Source organism: Ranitomeya imitator, chromosome 1, assembly GCF_032444005.1.
Source record: "Ranitomeya imitator isolate aRanImi1 chromosome 1, aRanImi1.pri, whole genome shotgun sequence".
Classification (NCBI taxonomy): domain Eukaryota; kingdom Metazoa; phylum Chordata; class Amphibia; order Anura; family Dendrobatidae; genus Ranitomeya; species Ranitomeya imitator.
Genome location: NC_091282.1, coordinates 1187407161 through 1187413160, shown reverse-complemented (window position 1 = coordinate 1187413160; position 6000 = coordinate 1187407161).

Sequence of the window (6000 nt, the reverse complement as noted above, 5' to 3'; positions counted from 1 at the left end):
GCGAGGTTTCAAGGCCAGAAATAGTTTACAATTATTTTTGAAACTCAGAAATTTAGTTCTATCTCCAAAAAACAAATCAGGAATAGGAATTCTCGGTTCTAACATTGAATTCTGAACCACAAAGTCTTGAATATTTTGTACTCTTGCCGTGAGCTGATCCACACATGAAGACAGACCTTTAATGTCCATCGCTACACCTGTGTCCTGAACCACCCAAATGTCTAGGGGAAAAAAAAGGCAAAACACAGTGCAGAGAAAAAAAAATGGTCTCAGAACTTCTTTTTTCCCTCTATTGAGAATCATTAGTACTTTCGGCCTCCAGTACTGTTATGATAAGGTAATTCAGTACCACTATGGACATAGAGGTCAGAGCACATACAGTGACCTGACAATAACCCAAAAACATAGAACGAGCTCTGAGACGTGGGAACTCTGCTGACCGCAATCCCTAATCCTCACCAACCACACTAGAGGCAGCCGTGGATTGCGCCTAACGCTCCCTATGCAACTCGGCACAGCCTGAGAAACTAGCTAGCCTGAAGATAGAAAATAAGCCTACCTTGCCTCAGAGAAATGCCCCAAAGGAAAAAGCAGCCCCCACATATAATGACTGTGAGTTAAGATGAAAAGACAAACGTAGAGATGAAATAGATTTAGCAAAGTGAGGCCCGACTTTCTGAACAGAGCGAGGATAGGAAAGGTAACTTTGCGGTCAACACAAAACCCTACAAAAAACACGCAAAGGGGGCAAAAAGACCCTCCGTACCGAACTAACGGCACGGAGGTACACCCTCTGCGTCCCAGAGCTTCCAGCAAGCAGGAAAAAACAAATAGACAAGCTGGACAGAAAAAAACAGCAAACAAAATAGCAAAGCAGAACTTAGCTATACAGAGCAGCAGGCCACAGGAACGATCCAGGAGGAAACAGGTCCAATACTAGAACATTGACTGGAGGCCAGGATCAAAGCACTAGGTGGAGTTAAATAGAGCAGCACCTAACGACTTCACCACATCACCTGAGGAAGGAAACTCAGAAGCCGCATGTAACAACCCTGTCGGCATCACTGCATGGCCTTCCATTCCCCACCTGCCTGCTACATCTACTCACTCACCCAGTGCCATGCTGTGAGATCTGTCTGCTGCTGGTTCCATGCCATGTGCTTCATGGCGGCCTGCTCTGTGTACACTTCCTGGCCGTGTGCATAGGGGGGCGGCGCCAGCCATTCCGGATTCTTATTGAGACTGTGTGCACCTCCCTAAGGTGCTTCTGGCCAATTGCCAAGAGGCCTCCTGTATTTAGGGCAGCTCCACCCTGTGGTCTGGGCCTGTGCAATGTGTTTGCTCAGTTAGTGTTTTGCTTCTGAGTTTGCCAGGTCTAGCTCTATGTTACTCCCTCTCTGGAGGCTTTTCTCTGTGCATTTGCCTTGATCTTTGTCCGCCCTCCAGGAGGCAGAATATCCTGGTCCCTGTGTCTTTGTCCCTGTGTCTTTGTCCTTGTGTTTTGTTCCATTGCCTTGTCTGTACTTAGTCTTATCTCGGTCTCCTTGTGTGTGGCTTCCTTCCCTGCTATGTCTTTCCTTGTGTTCTCAGTCTGCTTACACTCCGCACTCTTGCAGCTCTGCCTGCTCTGCATCTTGGTGGCTTTACCGCTGCTCCGCACTTCTGCGGTTCTGCTCCGTCTTACTCTGCTCTGCTCCCGTTGCTGCAGAAACCTCTTGCTACAGCTCCTCTCTGCAATCCTTGCGGTTCCACTTTGCTTAGCTTCTGCAGTATCTCTTGCTGCAGCTTCTCTCCACATTCTTTGTGGCTCTGCTCAGCTTTTGTCGCTACGCTACCGCTTGCTGCTTTTCCATCCCTATCTGCAGTCTTTCACTCCTCTCCTGTGTGAACAGGTCCCTACCTGTTCCTCCAAACTACATATCTGTACCTGCACGTCCAGTGTGAACAGGCCCTTACCTGTTCCTTCATATACCACATCAACCAGTCCTGTGTTCTCTGCCGTGCTTCCCAATCCTGTGTTCCTGCCAGTCCTGCCGTTCCTGCCCTGCCTTCCAGTCCTGTGTTCCTGCTGTCCTAGCCAGTCCTGTTTCCTGCCGTGTCTCTGCCAGCCCTGTGTTCTCTGCCGTGTCTCTGCCAGCCCTGTCTCAGCCGTGCCAGCCTACTCGTCTGTGTTCCAGCCGTGCTCTTCTGCCAGTCCTGCCTAATGCCCGCACCAATCCTGGTGTTCCTGTCTCCCAAGTGGGATCAGCAGCCACAGCCAGACACCACCCTGGAGTAGCACCTGGCAGCTGCCTGCTGCACAAGCCTGTCCTCACCATCAGAGGCTCCAGTGAAAACCCAGGCAGCTGTTATAGTCACGCCCCTTCCAGGGTAGTCTGGTTTGTGGCACAGTGGGGCCACAAAACCCCCGAGCTCACGCCCACCAGTCAGGGCGCGAGCGTAACAGTTTAGAAAAGCCTCCAGAGAGGGAGTAACATAGAGCTAGACCTGGCAAACTCAGAAGCAAAACACTAACTGAGCAAACACATTGCACAGGCCCAGACCACAGGGTGGAGCTGCCCTAAATACAGGAGGCCTCTTGGCAATTGGCCAGAAGCACCTTAGGGAGGTGCACACAGTCTCAATAAGAATCCGGAATGGCTGGCGCCGCCCCCCTATGCACACGGCCAGGAAGTGTACACAGAGCAGGCCGCCATGAAGCACATGGCATGGAACCAGCAGCAGACAGATCTCACAGCATGGAACTGGGTGAGTGAGTAGATGTAGCAGGCAGGTGGGGAATGGAAGGCCATGCAGTGATGCCGACAGGGTTGTTACACCGCAGTACCACTTTCCTCCACCAACGGAAGCTCACAGAGAGAATCAGCCGAAGTTCCACTTGTGACCACAGGAGGGAGCTCTGCCACAGAATTCACAACAGCCTACCTTGCCTCAGAGAAATTCCCCAAAGTAAAAGGCAGCCCCCCACATATAATGACTGTGAGTAAAGATGAAAATACAAACACAGAGATGAAATAGATAAAGCAAAGTGAGGCCCGACTTACTGAACAGACCGAGGATAGGAAAGGTTACTTTGCGGTCAGCACAAAACCTACAAAAAGACCACGCAGAGGGCGCAAAAAGACTCTCCGCACCGACTCACGGTGCGGAGACGCTCCCTCTGCGTCCCAGAGCTTCCAGCAAGCAAGACAACAAATTAAATAGCAAGCTGGACAGAAAAATAGCAAACCAAAGAAATACAAGCTGGAACTTAGCTTCTGACAGGTCACAAGAACGATCCAGGAATGAACTAGACCAATACTGGAACATTGACAGGTGGCATGGAGAAAAGATCTAAGTGGAGTTAAATAGAGCAGCAGCTAACGAATTAACCTCGTCACCTGTGAAAGGAAACTCAGAAACACCCACCAGAGGAAGTCTATGGACAGAACCAGCCGAAGTACCATTCATGACCACAGGAGGGAGCCCGACAACAGAATTCACAACAATATACTATATACAGGAGGAGATGACTTACAGGTACATACTATATACAGGAGGAGATGACACACGTATATACTATATACAGGAGGAGATGACATACAGGTATATTAATTTGTAAAGCGCTGCGGAATATGTTGGCGCTATATAAATAAAATTATTATTATTATTATTATTATATACTATATAAAAGAGGAGATGACACATATGTATATAGAGGAGGAGATGACATACAGCAGGTATATACTATATACAGGGGAGATGACATACAGGTATATACTATATACAGGAGTGACATACAGGTATATTATATATAGGAGGAGATGACATACAGGTATATAGTATATACAGAAGAGATGACATACAGGTATATAATATATACAGGAGGAGATAACACATGGGTATATACAGTATACAGGAGGAGATGACATACAGCAGGTATATGCTATTTACAAGGGAGATGACATACAGGTATATACTATATACAGGGGAGATGACATACAGGTGTATACTATATATAAGGGAGATGACAAACATGTATATACTGAGGTGAAAATGAGGGGTGTGAGGTGAAAATGAAAAGGTGTGAGTGCAAAATGAGAGGAGTGAGGGAAAATAGTGGAGTGATCGGAAAATGACAGATGTGAGGTCGAAATGACAAGTGTTAGGGGGGAATGAAAGGAGTGAGGGGGAAAATAAGAGGAGTGAGGGGAAAATGAGAGGTATAAGGGAGAAAATGAGAGATGTAAGGGAGAAAATGAGAGGCATGATGGGAAAATAAGAGACGTGAGGTGCTATAACTAACCACAGATATTTACTATGCCCAGGCAACACCGGGCTCTTCAGTTAATAAAATAATAAAGACGTTATATATTTTAACACATAACTATGTTGCTATGGACATTTTTGCTCTGTTTTTTCGTATTGAATCTCCTTTGGAGTTGTCCTGATGTTCTGTCGCCCACTGGACGCTTTGGGAGAGCTAATCTGGTTTGCTCCCTTATATCATCTAATTTGGTGCTTCATAATTTAGCTATTAAAAATTAATGAACATGCTGCTTTTTTTTACCGCAATGCGTTTTTTTTGCGGAAAAAAACGCATCTTGTGCACAAAAATTGCAGAATGCATTCTAAATGATAGGATGCATATGTAGGCATTTTCTAATGCGTTTTTATCACGTTTTTATCGTGAAAAAATGCGAAAAAACCTGAACGTGTGCACATACCCTCACTGATCGTCCACTAAAATTGCTAAATTCTGTCTACAGATCTGTCTTCACTGAGGGATCAAATTACTGCTGCCTCTGGAAGCATATGGACCATGGATAATGGATAGGCAGAGCATACAAGAAGATACTACTGAAGCTTCTGGTGACTATGACCTGTGGAGGGAACACTGCTAAATAATGTAGAGCACAAAATACAGTATATAAGGACTGAAATAGTGATGCACGCGCTAATTCTGAAAAGTGAACTGAAAGGACCATAACAAAACAATTGTTTTTTTCAAATATATAAATGTCTATCCTTAAAAAGTCATTTTGCTTCTTATTATAACTAAGCTGAAAGTTTTCAGTAGTCTACCACAATCACTGATTGATCACTACAAGGCAGAAAACAGTGACACCTGCAGGTAGAAATGTAAACTACTCCGCACAGAAAAAGCCTCATTAATATAGTAAAAGTGCCTGTTATGTAGTAATGTTTCTGCCAATACAATTTGCAGTATGTACTTAGAAGACCCTACATTGGTGCCAAAGGAAGCTTTTAAAATTCATGCATGGATTCACACACTTGGTTGTGCTGGGTGTATTTCCAAACATTATAGGGAATCTGTCAACACTTGTTTTTTGGATATAAAGGCATCAGGCTGATCATACCATGCCCATCATTCTTCCTCAGCCGGTGTAAAGAGACCGGGAAACAAGAATTAAATGACTTCAATATTGTCGATCACGCTCGTTTAATGTCCTGAACTCAGCACATTTAAATACAACTGAAATGTTTGTGATGGTGCAAAATGTTAGCATTTGGGACCCCACTTTATACTCTTACCCAGGACTCGACTTCGTCTAAAGCTGGCCAAAATATGATGTTTCTACCACCATGCTTCACAGATGGGATGGTGTTCTTGTGGTTGTACTCATCCTTCTTCTTCCCCCAAACACAATGAGTGGAGTTGATGCCAAAAAGTACTATTTTGGTCTCATTTGAACACATGACCTTCTCCCATGCCTCATGTGGAAAATCCAGATGGTCACTGGCGAACTTCAAACGGATCTGGGCATGTGATGGCGTGAGCAGGGGGACCTTGCGTGTCCGTCAGGATTCTAATCCATGACAGCATAGTGTGTCTTGCGTCTCCGCAAGATAAACAGATATGCTGCGATCTGGAAAGACGTGCCACATGTCAATCTCCGCAGGGAAGCCGAAGGTTGTCCGTGCATGCATAGTGGAGATAGGATGTAGGCAGCGTCCAACCCGCAGTGTTTACTGACCGTGGGATCGTACCCCAAGATC